Source organism: Hyperolius riggenbachi, chromosome 4, assembly GCF_040937935.1.
Source record: "Hyperolius riggenbachi isolate aHypRig1 chromosome 4, aHypRig1.pri, whole genome shotgun sequence".
Lineage (NCBI taxonomy): Eukaryota > Metazoa > Chordata > Amphibia > Anura > Hyperoliidae > Hyperolius > Hyperolius riggenbachi.
The window spans coordinates 37,638,381-37,654,280 of record NC_090649.1 but is presented as its reverse complement, the minus strand read 5'-3'; the positions used below and the strand labels follow the sequence as shown (position 1 = coordinate 37,654,280).

Here is a 15,900-nt window from a genome sequence, read left to right as displayed (position 1 = left end):
TGCTGCTGACCACTGGCTGCTGGGGTGGATGTTATAGCTTGCGTGGGGCGTTGGCTGTTGCTGTTTTTGGGAGTGCTGCTCACAGCGGAGGTCTCTGAGGAACTCATGGTGAGCTCATATAGTGGTTGACGTTGAGTGGAGTATTACTGATCCCAGCAATATACACACTGACTGGCAGAGTACGCAATGCTATATAGTGGTTGACGGTTAGTGAAGTACTACAGATCCCAGCAATATACACAGTGACTGGCAGTACAATGGTATGGGTGGGTGAGCAGAGTACTACAGATTCCAGCAATGCTATATAGTAATGGGGTGACTGAGTGAGCGGCAGTGTACTACTGTTCCCAGCAGACACAGAGTGGCAGTAAACACAATGCTATATAGTGTGGCTGAGCGAGGTACACAGAGTGGCAGTAAACACAATGCTATATAGTGTGGCTGAGCGAGGTACACAGAGTGGCAGTAAACACAATGCTATATAGTGTGGCTGAGCGAGCGGTGTAGTACTGTTCCCAGCAGACACAGAGTGGCAGTAAACACAATGCTATATAGTGTGGCTGAGCGAGGTACACAGAGTGGCAGTAAACACAATGCTATATAGTGTGGCTGAGCGAGCGGTGTACTACTATTCCCAGCAGACACAGAGTGGCAGTAAAAACAGAATGCTATATAGTGTGACTGAGCGAGGTACACAGAGTGGCAGTAAACACAATGCTATATAGTGTGGCTGAGCGAGCGGTGTACTACTATTCCCAGCAGCGACACAATGACTGGGGGGACCCTGGCTAGCGTGGCTGGAGCGCGAACTACCCTGCCTGCCTACCCAAAGCTAAACCCACAGACAAATGGCGGAGATATGACGTGGTTCGTGTATTTATTTACCCGAACCACGTGACAGTTCGGCCAATCAGAGCGCGTTCGGGTCCGAACCACGTGACCCGTTCGGCCAATCACAGCGCTAGCCGAACGTTCGGGGAACGTTCGGCCATGCGCTCTTAGTACGACCATGTGGCCGAAACGGTTTGGCCGAACACCATCAGGTGTTCGGCCGAACTCGAACATCACCCGAACAGGGTGATGTTCTGCAGAACCCGAACAGTGGCGAACACTGTTCGCCCAACACTAGTCCCGTCCTGTGCACCCCTGTCCTATGTGCTCCCAGTCCCATTTCTTCCCCTGGTCCTGTGCTTTCTTCGTATGCTTCCCCCTTCCAGTGTACTTCTCTGGTCCTGTGCTCCCCCAGTCTTTGCTGTAATAGATTGCTCTAAAAACGCTGTACTTGGCCACCAGCAATAGCTGGAAGCCGAATTACATCTTTCCCCCACTATCCATGGTGGCTTTGAGGGCAGAGGTGTATCTAGAGGGGTGCAGGCATGCCTTGTGCCACGGGCGCCACAGCACCATGAGCACCATTAACTCATTAACTCTTATCTGGGGAACATGGCTAATTAACTTATGTATCTGGGTGCACTTGGCTTAGTGTTAGAAAAGAGGACAGAGAGTGAATAACAAGAGCTACTTTTTAAAAAATAACCTCAGCAATATCTTGAGCCTAAACACACAAGCAGGGGTCGAGTCCTGCGTGGACGCGGGTGAACGGCGTCCTCCCACTTTTTCTTCAGCGTGGACGCCGTTCACCCTGGCTTGTGTGGAGGGGAGCAGCACAGAGAAGGAGAGCTATGGGGACAGCGGGGATGGGGGGACATTTCCCCCCCCATCCCTCACCTTCGTGCTCCCCTTCCTGCCTCTCCCCTCCGGTGTTTTGAAATGTCGGGCCGGCGGCTAAAGTGGGCGGAGACTTTCCGCCTTCTTCCACCCGCAAGGGACGCTCCGCTCTGTGTGCGGCTAGAAGACCAGACTAGCTGCACACAGAGCGGAGTGTCCCTTGCAGCTGGAACGTGGTAAGTCTCTGCCCACTTTAGCCGCCGGCCCGACATTACAAAATACCGGAGGGGAGAGGCAGGAAGTGGAGCACGAAGGTGAGGGATGGGGGGGGGGGAGAGATGTCCGCCCATCCCCGCTGTCCCCATAGCTCTCCTTCTCTGCGCTGCTCCCCTCCTGCTGGGGGCACACCTGGCTACCTGGGCACGTATACCCCTGCCTACATATACTGGGCACATATCCCACTGGCTACATATACTGGGGACATATACCTCTGGCTACATATACTGGGGACATATCCCACTGGCTACATATACTGGGCACATATACCCCTGGCTACATATACTGGGCATATATACCCCTGGCTACATATACTGGGCACATATACCCCCTGTCTACATATACTGGGCACATATATCCCTGACTACATATACTGGGGACATATACCCCTGCCTACATATACTGGGGACATATACCCCTGCCTACATATACTGGGCACATATACCCCTGGCTACATATACTGGGCACATATACCCCTGGCTACATATACTGGGCACATATACCCCTGCCTACATATACTGGGGACATATACCCCTGCCTACATATACTGGGGACATATACCCCTGACTACTATACCCCTGACTACATATACTGGGCACATATACCCCTGCCTACATATACTGGGGACTACTATACCCCTGACTACTATACCCCTGACTACATATACTGGGCACATATACCCCTGGCTACATATACTGGGCACATATACCCCTAGCTACATATACTGGGCACATATACCCCTGGCTACATATACTGGGCACATATACCCCTGACTACATATACTGAGCACATATACCCCTGACTACATATACTGGGCACATATACCCCTGCCTACATATACTGGGGACATATACACCTGCCTACATATACTGGGCATATATACCCCTGCCTACATATACTAGGCACATATACCCCTGCCTACATATACTGGGCACATATACCCCTGACTACATATACTGGGCACATATACCCTTGCCTACATATACTGGGAACATATACCCCTGGCTACATATACTGGGCACATATACCCCTGGCTACATATACTGGGCACATATACCCCTGGCTACATATACTGGGCACATATACCCCTGCCTACATATACTGGGGACATATACCCCTGCCTACATATACTGGGGACATATACCCCTGCCTACATATACTGGGCACATATACCCCTGCCTACATATACTAGGCACATATACCCCTGCCTACATATACTGGGCACATATACCCCTGGCTACATATACTGGGCACATATACCCTTGCCTATATATACTGGGAACATATACCCCTGGCTACATATACTGGGCACATATACCCCTGGCTACATATACTGGGCACATATACCCCTGGCTACATATACTGGGCACATATACCCCTGGCTACATATACTGGGCACATATACCCCCTGTCTACATATACTGGGCACATATATCCCTGACTACATATACTGGGGACATATACCCCTGCCTACATATACTGGGGACATATACCCCTGCCTACATATACTAGGCACATATACCCCTGCCTACATATACTGGGCACATATCCCACTGTCTACATATACTGGGCACATATCCCACTGGCTACATATACTGGGCACATATACCTCTGCCTATATATACTGGGCACATATCCCACTGGCTATATATACTGCGCACATATACCCCTGCTTATATATACTGGGCACATATACCCCTGGCTATATATACTGGGCACATATACCCCTGACTACATATACTGGGGACATATCCCACTGGCTACATATACTTGGCACATATACCTCTGCCTATATATACTGGGCACATATCCCACTGGCTATATGTACTGGGCACATATCCCACTGGCTATATATACTGGGCACATATACCCCTGCCTATATATACTGGGCACATATACCCCTGGCTACATATACTGGGCACATATACCTCTAGCTACATATACTGGGCACATATACCCCTGGCTATATATACTGGGCACATATACTCCTGGCTATATATACTGGGTGGGCACATATACCCCTGGCTACATATACTGGGCACATATACCCCTGGCTACATATACTAGGCAACTATACCTCTGGCTACATATACTGGGGACTACTATACTCATGGCTACTTATACTGGGGACACCTATAGACCTGGCTACCTGGGGGTACCTATTTTGGGGGAACTGCTGTCAGATTATCTGCATTTTTGTGGAACCGCTGTTATGTATTTTGGGGAACAGCTGCCAGATTATGTGTATGTTAGGGGAACGGCTGCTGCCAGATTACGTGTATTTTGGGGAACTGCTGCCAGATTGTGTATGTTTGGGGGACCACTACTGCCAGATTATATGTCCTTTGGGTGTTACGTGTATTTTGGGTGATCCGCTGCCAGGTTTTGCGTATTTTGGGGAACTGCTTCCAAATTATGTGTATGTTGGTGGAACTGCTGCTGCCACCTTGTCTATTTTGGGGGAACCACTTCCATATTATCTGTATTTTGGAAGAACTTCTAGATTATGTGTCTTTTTGGTGAAATGCTGTCAGATTACATCTATTTTTGGGGGATACACTACGGCAGAGCTCAAACTTCCTCTGCAGACCTTTTACATCACTGCTAAGGTCATGTATACTTGACCCCACCCATGAGCATGCCCATTTTTGCGCAGGGGTTCTCCAAGTGAGCCCACTCACTTATTTTCCCAGGACTAGACCCCTGCACACAAGCAACCATAAAGGTGGCCATACTCTTACAGAATTGCAGCAGATTCGACCGTCCATCAGATAGATTTTGGCAGATGCCTGTCAAGTTGATTCTGACAGGAATCTATCTGATGTGTGCCACACACTAGGAACAGATTTCCAATAGATTTCAGGATTAAATCTATTGGAAATCAATCTGAATGCATTATTGGATCATTAGATCCAATGCAACTCTATGGACCATTGATTTGCTGGCAGAAGCAGATCGACCTAGATTTTCCATCCTGTCAGATAGATCAAATCGATCGAAATCGGCCACAAAAAATACATAAATAGATACATTATGAACTGATTTTTTTTCAATATGTATGTCAAGAGGGTATATTACAGTTATTTATTTTTTTTAATTATGGGCTTGTAATTAGTGATGGACGCAATACTGAAAAAACTGCACCTTTATTTCCCCCCAAAATATTGGCACCATACATTGTAATAGGGAAATATTTCAAACATTGCAATAAAATGTGTGGGTTTTATCCACAGTAGAATATTTTATTTTAAAACTGTACTGGCTGAAAACTGTTGATTTTTTTTCCATGTTTCTGTTTATTCCCATTGCAAACAAGTGGTTTGACCCAGCACTCTCAATGGAGACAAGCGTGCTATAGCTGATCAGAACTTGTTGCTCATCAAGTTCAAAACTAGCAAAAAAAGAAATGTCAGCAGCACCGCTACAGTGAAAAAGATAGCTCTTTTATTTGTGCAATAAAATCATGTAGCAAAAATAGAGTTGGAGGCAACTACAGCCCGCTGTTTCGAAGCGACATGCTTCTTCTTCAAGTTGCAAGCTCATAATGACAAACAATGTTCTCATACCTCCTTATATATGGCCACACATTCAAATGTCAGCCAATCCACAAACAAGACTTGAGAAGTGACCAATCAGAGCAGACCAAAAGAGTAGAGGACCTGATGGGGAACTTCAGTACACAGGAAGTACAACCCACAAGTGACCTCACTGTCAGAAAACACTCCCATAAGAAAAACGGCTGCTTAACCACACCCAAAAGGAAAAAATGGACCTGATGGGGAACTGCCATATACGCGTAAAAAATCACATGATGCGTAAAAATGTACGCATAAACCCCGAACGCGTAAACGCCTGAAAACAGCACGCTAAAGGCATCCGCAATGAATGCCAACCGCGGAAAAACGTAAAAATATACGCAAAAGATCTAAGAACGCGTAAAAGATTAACGCGAAAAAACCTCTGAATAAATGCCAACAGGCTTACGCGTAAAAATTAGGAGTGGCGTATAAACATACGCAAATAGTTAAAGTAAACTGTGCATGACATAACCTGTAAAAGACAACAAAAGACAAAAACCTATAACAAATATATGCAAAAAAGTATACTGATATACTCAGACTGGTCACCACTCATGCATAAACATCAAGAACCTTAATCACATAAGATATAGAAGAGTACAGGAACAACCTTAAGACAATGTTATCTCAGAATATAAATACTAGATACATCCCATAAATTGTTCCAAAAATTGCTGAAAAAACCTAAGCCTATATTACTGGTTCTGATAGCCACCCAGATCCAAGTCTTCTTAAATACAAAACGATAAATCGTACTCCCTGTTTAAACCTCCTCGACCTACAGTTCCTAAACGTCTAATCCATCCTGCTTCACATTTCAGTAATGCTTTCAATCTATCTCCACCATGTAATGTCCTAGGTACACTATCTATGACCTGTATCCTAAGTTGTGACACTGAATGTCGAGACTCGACAAAATGGGACAACACTGCTTGTTCTCGATTCTGACCACGTATCACACACTTGTGTGATGAAAGACGTACACGTAAGGGTTGTGTCGTCATGCTAACATAAGCTAAGCCAAAAGGGCATTTTATAGGATATACTACATATGTTGAATCGCAAGAATAACGTCCACGGATCTTAAACTCAGTTCCCAAAGATGGGTGATTAAAACTATCACCTTTGACAATATGGCTACAAGCATGGCAACTTAAACATGGGTAAGTGCCAAATCTGCTCGCCGAGTCAGTAACTGTAAGTGTTGTCCCATACTTGTCTCGTCCCATTTTGTCTCTAATTGTAGGAGGTCTTTTAAAGGACAAAAGTGGGGGATATCTGAACTCATGAACTTGTGGGAAGGACTGGCGTAAGAGTCCCCAATGTTTCCGTACAATGGACCCCAGCTGAGCACTGCAGGCATTGTAGGTGGAAACAAAGGGGAGTCTAAGGCCCTGCTGGCGTCTAGGTCTACTGTCCCGTTCTTTAAAAGTATGGTCAGGATAACCTCGTTGTTTAAATTTAGTAACAGTCTCCTGGAGTCGTTGGTCACGCATAGCCTGGTCAGTAACTATCTTTGAAATTCTCGCAAATTGTCCCCGTGGGATGTGTTCTCTCACAGAACGAGGGTGAAAACTGGAAAATTCTAAGAGGGAATTACGGTCAGTTGATTTAACATAAAGGTCTGTGATAAAATGGTTACCTTGACGGATCACCATAGTATCCAGAAATGGAACCTGTTCCGAATCTGAGTGGGCAGTCAATCTGATGGATGGACATTTACTACTCAACTCACATATAAACAGATCGAGCTCAGAACGTGGCCCCCTCCACACGCAAAATACATCATCGATGTATCGCCACCAACACAAAACGTGTCGGCGGAAATACATGCTTTGGTACACAAATGCCTCTTCGTAGAGGCCCATGAAAAGATTAGCGTAGGAAGGGGCCACGTTGGAGCCCATTGCTGTTCCTCTCAACTGTCTATAAAAATTCCCACCAAAAAAGAAATAGTTCTCCTCAAGAATAATGCGTAATAATTCAACCGCGAACTTCCTATGTGGAGTCTGTAAGTCAGAATGTGTTAGTAAAAACCAATCGACAGCCTCTACACCCCCATCATGTGGGATGGAGGTGTAGAGGCTCTCAACATCCAAAGTAACAAGAAGAGCATCCTCATCCTCAACATCCAATGAACTCAATCTACTAAGAAACATCGTAGTACCCCTTAAATGTGAATCCAGCCCAATAACTAGAGGCTGAAGGAGTTTATCCAAGAAAACTGCTAAAGGTACAAACACAGAATCCACGCCGGCCACAATGGGTCGCCCCGGTGGCCGGCGTGGATTCTTGTGATTTTTGGGAAGAATATAGAAAGTGGGAGTAGCTGGATACTCTTTTTTGACAAAAAATGCGGGCGTGCGCATACACGCATCCGTGCATAAATAAATCCAATATACCAACCATTGACCAAAAAAGTACAAAGAAAATTGTTTCAAAAAAAAAAAGAGGGTGCCAAAAAAAGGGGGGGGGGGACATGTGCGTATGCCCACGCCCACACACAATTCAGTAGGCGTGTGCATGCGCACAGGTCCCCACCAGTTACAATAAATAAAACTACAACACAGGGTGAACAAATATACAGTTGGTAAAACTCCTCCTCAGAAGCAGCCGCTAGCTGCGACAGCGCAAGGAATCTCCCTGAGCCCCCCATGCATCTCTCTACTGGTAAGCAGGCGCTTTCAACACTTTATTAGTACACTTGTGGCTTAGTTTCGTGATAGGATTGTAAGGATAGGAGGGGGAATCCCCATTACACACCACACTGAGGGATTTGTATGCACTTTTTGCACTATTACGTGGATTCTTTGTTTTACCGACTGTATATTTGTTCACCCTGTGTTGTAGCTTTATTTATTGTAACTGGTGGGGACCTGTGCGCATGCACATGCCCACTGAATTGTGTGTGGGTGTGGCCATGCGCACACGTGCCCCCCCCCCTTTTCGGCACCCTCTTTGTTTTTCTTTTAAACAATTTTCTTTGTATTTTCTTGGACAATTGATGGTATATTGGATTTATTTATGCACGGATGCGTGTATGCGCACGCCCGCATTTTTTGTGGGGGCGTGGATATGCACGCATTCCTCCTTTTTCTTGTGATTATTAGGCACTGGCACTTATGATATTAGCACTTTAAGCACCTTATTGAAAAAAATAATTGAGGTCACACGCGGCGCCTGCAGTGACCAGGGAATCAGAGACCTCATATTATTGATTATCATAGGTGGGGGTAATTATCAAGTACAATTGGCAGCCTCTGGGAGCTTTTTATTCTTTTTAATTGTTTTTATGTATCTAGCTTGTTGTAATAAAGATGATTTTTCATAAGAGATTTGGCCTAACGGTGATTTCTCTTTTCTGTTAGTGGTTGAATTGATATATGTTTAATTGCCACAGGGCTCAATTAGGGTGCACATAGATGCACAATGATGTTGGTGCTCATTTGCTGTTGTATATAACTTAGTCTGCTGAGTCTGCTGCGTGAAAACCTGCTCAGTAAGCTGATTAACAGCTCCTGCTAGCACCAGGATCTGGTTATACAGCTCATCCATTCTTGTATGGGACTTGATAATATCACGTTGATACGTGAATAGGGCTAGCGTAACAAGTGCACATCACAGTACTAGTGAGAAAAGGATAATCAGAGACAGACGCGGCGGGCTCAGCCGATTCCCTTCATGTTGAAATCAGACAGGAATTGGCCTGTAGTTTATGGGCAGCTTCAACCTAGAGACAAATTTAACTCTAATCAGATTCAATTAGAGATAAATTTGTCTCTTTGTCAAATCTGCCCATAATTGTCAGGTCTCTGGCCACCTTACTGTTTTAGTTTCTTGTTCCTCATATCTTATGTGTCAGGGAAGAATTGTGCTCCTGAGGGTGAAGGGAAAAAGAAAAGGAATGATTATAGAACTTTCAAATATAAAGAATCAGATATCATGAAACTAGAGAAGAGGAGGACGGGGTGGAGAAAGCTTATAGCTCAGATGGCGGGTGACCTTTCACATTACAAACAGGAAACAACTCTTGTGAAATTTTACTTCTGTTGTTCCGTGTTCCTCAAACTTGTCAGAGGAATTGTGCTGGAAGAAAGGGGGTGAGGGCATGGTGGATCTGAAAAGTATAGAAGTTGTGTCCTACATTACCTGCCTCAGAGTCAGAAGGAGGAATCCCAGGCTGCAGAAGGTAACAACTCTTAATTATACTTTTATTTTACCTTTATTTCTTCAGCAAATTGATTTATAGAAGATGATGGCACCCTTTTAATAATAACAATATAGACATTGGCCTGAATATCCATTTATTACAGGAGCAGTTTGTACTTTGCTCCTCCATCTTACCACCTTAAAGTGTACCCATGGTGACATGTGACATGATTAGATAAAGATATGTATGTACAGTACAAAACATTAATAACCAGGCTGTTTTATTTTGCTTCCTGAAATAATTAAGTTTCAGGCATGGAAGTGACAGTTTCTGTCGGTAGCTTGCCAGGAATATAGTAAACATCACTGATAAGCAGATTACATAGTTACATAGTTATTTTGGTTGAAAAAAGACATAAGTCCATCGAGTTCAACCAGTATAAGTACAACACCAGCCTGCTCCCTCACATATCCCTGTTGATCCAGAGGAAGGCGAAAAAAACCCTTACAAGGCATGGTCCAATTAGCCCCTAAAGGGAAAAATTCCTTCCCGACTCCAGATGGCAATAAAATCCGTGGATTAACATCATTAGGCATTACCTAGTAATTGTAGCCATGGATGTCTTTCAACGCAAGGAACGCATCTAAGCCCCCTTTAAATGCAGGTATAGAGTTTGCCATAACGACTTCCTGTGGCAATGCATTCCACATCTTAATCACTCTTACTGTAAAGAACCCTTTCCTAAATAAATGGCTAAAACGTTTTTCCTCCATGCGCAGATCATGTCCTCTAGTCCTTTGAGAAGGCCTAGGGACAAAAATCTCATCCGTCAAGCTATTATATTGCCCTCTGATGTATTTATACATGTTAATTAGATCCCCTCTAAGGCGTCTTTTCTCTAGACTAAATAAAGACAGTTTATCTAACCTTTCTTGATAAGTGAGACCTTCCATCCCACGTATCATCCCACCATCCCATGATTACAGTCATAAACGTTTTCCTGGCAGAATACAACTTCTATATGCAAGGGGTAATAGAGAAAGGTCAGTAGTTCATTTATTTTTATTTAGGGACACTTAATAGGCAGCCACTGAGTAGAGACAACAAATCATAAAATCTACTTTGTAAATGTTTAAATATAAAATAAAACCATGGGATATCTAAAAAAAAAAATCATCTTTAGGGGTAGTGGGATAAATATAATTATCTATCACCTCAGGTTCACTTTAAAGTCCTAGGTATAGGACTGCATGCATTACTGAACCAACAACCAGCCTCTAAAATTCACACTTCCCGTTATTAGAAAGCAATGTGTTTTTCTGGCTATAATCATTATTAACCCTTAGGTTATAACTTCTCCATTTTCTGCATAACTGGAACTACAATAGGGGAGGGTGTTGCCTTTGCTTGAACATTTTTGAGGTAACATTTGTCCCCTTTCTCATCTCATCAGAACATTGGTAGGCATTCACTGGGCAGCATGATGATGTAGTGGTTTGAGCTCTGGCCTTGCAGTGCTGGTTCCCCGGTTGGAATCACAGCTGGGTCAACATCTTCAAGGAGTTTGTATTTTCTCGCCGTGTCTGTGTGGGATTCCTCCGGGCACTCCGGTTTCCTCTCACATCCCCAAAACATAAAGATAACTTAACCTCCTTAGCGGTATGCCCGGCACTGTGTCGGGCATACCGCCGGCTGTCCCCAGGAGCCCCCGTTATTATTTTAAGTGATCGTGTAGTTGTAATATCTTCAGCTAGTACTAGGCTAGCTAGCAGTGGTGGCCGGCATCCCCTGATTACTTCTGATCCCCCGATCGCTGCTAAATACATTACCCAGCCAGGATCCAGTGATCAGCGCAGCCGCCCTGTACATCTCCAGGCCTCTCTATGGGAAGGATCGTGTCTGCGCATGACGTCATGTGCGACCCTCCCCATAGAGAAGAGCGGAGGTGTCCGGGGAGGCCGCGCCATCGCTGGATCCAGGGGGGGTGATGTATTTAGGGGCGATCGGGGGGGATCAGAAGTAATCAGGGGGATGCCGGCCACCATTGCTAGCTAGCCTAGTGCTAGCTGAAGATATTACAACTACACGATCACTTAAAATTATAATGGGGGACTGTCGGCTGCAAACCCTCCGGCGTGCGTAACGCCCAGGAGGTTAATTGGCTTCCCCCTAAAAAAATTGTCCCTAGACAGTGATACATACACGATACATACATAGACATATGACTATGGTAGGATTAGACTGTGAGCTCCTCTGAGGACAGTCAGTGACTTGATTATTCACTCTGTAAAGTGCTGCAGAAGATGTCACTGCTATATAAATGCATAATAATATTGTAGGACATTAGACTATGACTATGGTAGGATTAGATTGGGAGCTCCTCTGAGGACAGTCAGTGACATGACTATGTACTCTGTAAAGTGCTGCGGAAGATGTTGGTGCTACATAAATACTAAATAATAATAATAATAATTCATTTAGGTTGCAGTTAACTCCTTCTATGTGAAAACTTTGAATCTCTGCACCAACCTTTCTGTTTATAACTCCTGGATTCACTGCAGCACTCCTAAATGTGAATTTTCTTGATAGGAAAGGGGCCGAGAGATTAAGAGGGCATCATATGGAAATGAGGCAGCCTGAGATTTGAATCCCCCCCCCCCCCCCCCCTTTGTTGTTACACATGTCAGATTCTTGCCTTAGGCTGTCCTTGTTGCCTGCCCTGGCTGAGGTTTCATCTCCAAGGGCTTTCACCTAAATACAATGTTTTGATTAAAGAGTTTAAATAAAACTATTATTATGATTTTTTTATTTATATAGCGCCAACATCTTCCGTAGCGCTGTACATAGTACAAACAAATAGTGGGGGACAAATATACATAAGAAATACATTCATGACATTGAATAGTAGAAATACCAATACATACATAGTTGATGCGTAGTTGGTACATGTGCATATGTTAAAATTACAGCACTATGAGAAACACTAGGAGGAGGTCCCTGCCCTTGTGAGCTTACAATCTAGAGGGTAGTGGGGAGGAAACAACAGGGAAGGAAACACAGAGATGTACTCTTCCATGTGCCTAAAGTTAGCCATACACTGGTCGATGTGCCATTAGATCGACCAGCTGACAGGCTCCTGCCGCCTGTCCCCCCCCGTATACATTACCTGACGCTGGCTCCCGGGCATCTTCTCCGCATTGCACGACTCTGTTCCGGATCCATTACGGCGCTTCCTGTGTTACTCCGTGACCAGGAAGTTCAAATAGAGCGCCCTCTATTAGAACTTCCTGGTCACTGCAGTGATACAGGAAGCGCCGGGATGGAGCCGGAACAGAGCCGTGCAGCACGGAGAAGATGCCCGGGAGCCAGCCTCAGGTAATGTATACCTGATCGGATCGGCCGCCGCTAGCGACGCGCACTTTACCTGCGGGCGATCGAGGGTAATTTCCTGCACGGCGCGATCGACGGACTGATCCGATTCCGGGAGGGAATCGGATCGGCGACTGCATTTACCGCGAACGATTGGCAGCAGATTCGATCCCAGGATCGAATCTGCTGTCGAAAAGGCCGGGAATCGAGCCAGTATATGGCTACCTTTAGCCTCCCTGGCGGTAAGCCCGAGCTGAGCTCGGGCTATGCCGCGCAGGGGGAGATCTCAGCCCCTGGTGGTGCGATTTACATGCTGTAAATTGCTGTGCGCGCAGCCAGCACTTTGCTAGCCGCGCGCACAGCTTGATCGCCGCCGCTCTGCGGCGATCGGCCGCACGCAGCGGCTGAAGAGGGCCCCCCCGCCAGAGCCCTGCGCTGCCCGGATCAATGAGTTCCGGGCAGCGCTATGGGCTGGATCGGGTGTGCCTGACGTCAGGACGTCGGCTGACGTCCATGACGTCATCTCGATCGTCGCCATGGCGACAGGAGAAGCCAAACAGGGGAACGCGTTGTATACGCGTTCCCCTGTTTGCTATAGATGCCGGCGACGATCGGACTAGAGGGCCACATGCGCCCTCTAGTGGTGTTTCATGTAGCTACCACTCTGGTAGCTTTACATGAAACAAAAATTTTTTTTTTAAAAAAAAAGGATTTTTTCCATTTGGAAAAAAAAATTAACCGCCAGGGAGGTTAAGTAGAGAAAGCAGGTACATAGTGAGCAACTTCTAGTACAGCACACCCTTTGTGTAAACACACACACATTGTGCGGAGTTACTACCACCACATGCATGAAGGGGACACACACTCCCCCTTTAGTTCCCTGCTCACCGGCAATACTCTTCAATTCAATTCAATTCAATTCACTTTATTGTCATTGTGTAACACAACGAAATTACTTTTCATGACAACCCTACGGTGCATATAGGGAACATAGTGATAGTAACAAGGAAGAGAAGAAATTATACAAGTATGCCAGGTATTACAGATGTTTAAACAATTTGTACACAGTGTTAATTATTTCAGAGAGGATTCAGAGTTCATCAAGTTTATGGTGGATGGGAAAAAGCTGTCTTTCAGTCTGTTTGTGTGTGTGCGGTTAGATCTAAAACGTTTACCTGATGGAAGGAGCTCAAACAAGGCATTTCCAGGGTGAGTGTTGTCCTTGATAATGTTTTTGGCCCTTCTCACGCTGCAAGTATTATACAAAAGTTCCAGTGATGGTAGTTCAGTGCCAATAAGCAATACTCTTGTTCTTAGGCACATCAATAAACCATATATCCGGAATCTATAAATGCAATATAAAAAGCGCTTCTCATAGTGTAAAAAAAAACCTTTTTAATATGGCCAAAAATGCCCCAATAAAAGTTAAGCATACCGAACAAACAGTAAAATCAGCATATCTCACATATCAGCTGCTGGCGTACAAGTCTCTCAGCATTCCCGCTCATAGACCATCTGTGCTTGCCAGGAAGAGGTAGTGTGTTTGGTACGTTTAACTTTTATTCTACAAAAAAAAAAAAAAAACAACTAGTAGTTTTTGAGAAAAACTGGAAAATGGAAAAATATTTCATGATTATCACCCACCGACCTCAGCGGTTAATAGCAAAGTCCCCTAGCATTTAGAAACATCAAATTTGCAGGGTATGTTAAAGGGACCCCGAGCAGTAATTAAAATCAAAACTTTCACTTACCTGGGGCTTCCTCCAGCCCACCATAGGCTGCGAGGTCCCCCGCTGTCCTCCTGACTCTTCTGCAGGTCCCGCTGGCGGCTCCGTTGCCGGCGACACTTCCTAGTTTTGAATCCTTAGCGCCTTCTTCGCGTCATTGCGACGGCCGCTCAGCGTCATCACGGCGGCCGGCGTGACAGTACCAGGGTTGGACTGGGACACTAAGGGCCCACCAAGGAAGTTGCAGCCTGGGGCCCGCCCCCCTCTCCTCCTCCTCCCCCCAATCCCCTCTCCTCCTTCCCCTCCCATTTTGGGCTCACATACACATGTACTGTATAAATTTTGCATGATTTTATGGTAGGGAATAGATTGTGAGCACTTTTGAGGACAGTCTCCAATAGGGATATGTCCAGCAAAAATAAATGAGTGTCACCACGCACTGGAACATGGGCGTGGTCATGATGAGTCATGGGCAGACTTTAAAGTAAAAAACACAAAACACAAAATAAGTAGCGGTGTTATTCACAGACATTAGGTCTGACCAGATACATTTTAGATAAAATAATCAAGTAGTTACATGCCTCATAATAATTCATCAAGTAGTAAAATGGCAGCAGATACCCCCCAAAATGCAATCAGATTGGCAGCAGATATCCCCACAAAATGCTATCAGATTGGCGGCAGATTTCCCAACAAAATACAATCAGATTGGCGGCAGATATCCCCACAAAATGCAATTAGATTGGCAGCAGATATCCCCACAAAATGCAGATAGATTGGCGGCAGATTTCCCCACAAAATACAATCAGATTGGTGGCAGATATCCCCACAAATTGCAATTAGATTGGCAGCAGATATCCCCACAAAATGCAAATAGATTGGCGGCAGATATCCCCACAAAATGCAATCAGATTGGCGGCAGATTTCCCAACAAAATAAAATCAGATTGGCGGCAGATAGCCCCACAAAATGCAATTAGATTGGCGGCAGATATCCCCACAAAATGCAAATAGATTGGCGGCAGATATCCCACAAAATGCAATCCGATTGGCAGCAGATATCCCCACCAAATACAATTAGATTGGCGGCAGATATCCCCACAAAGGCAGGTCCCCAGTTAGTGGGGGCCCTA

At 45.2% G+C, this 15,900-nt stretch overlaps 1 protein-coding gene across 1 annotated transcript in view; it reads left to right on the top strand.

Annotated features, from left to right (window-relative positions):
• Positions 1–9,603: 9,603 nt before the first annotated feature.
• LOC137571174 (fucolectin-like) overlaps positions 9,604–15,900 on the top strand; it is a 29,750-nt gene continuing 23,453 nt past the window's right edge. Inside the window, exon 1 of the mRNA XM_068279978.1 lies at positions 9,604–9,711. The gene's annotated coding sequence lies outside the window, so the exon portion shown is untranslated. The remainder of the gene's footprint in view (positions 9,712–15,900) is intronic.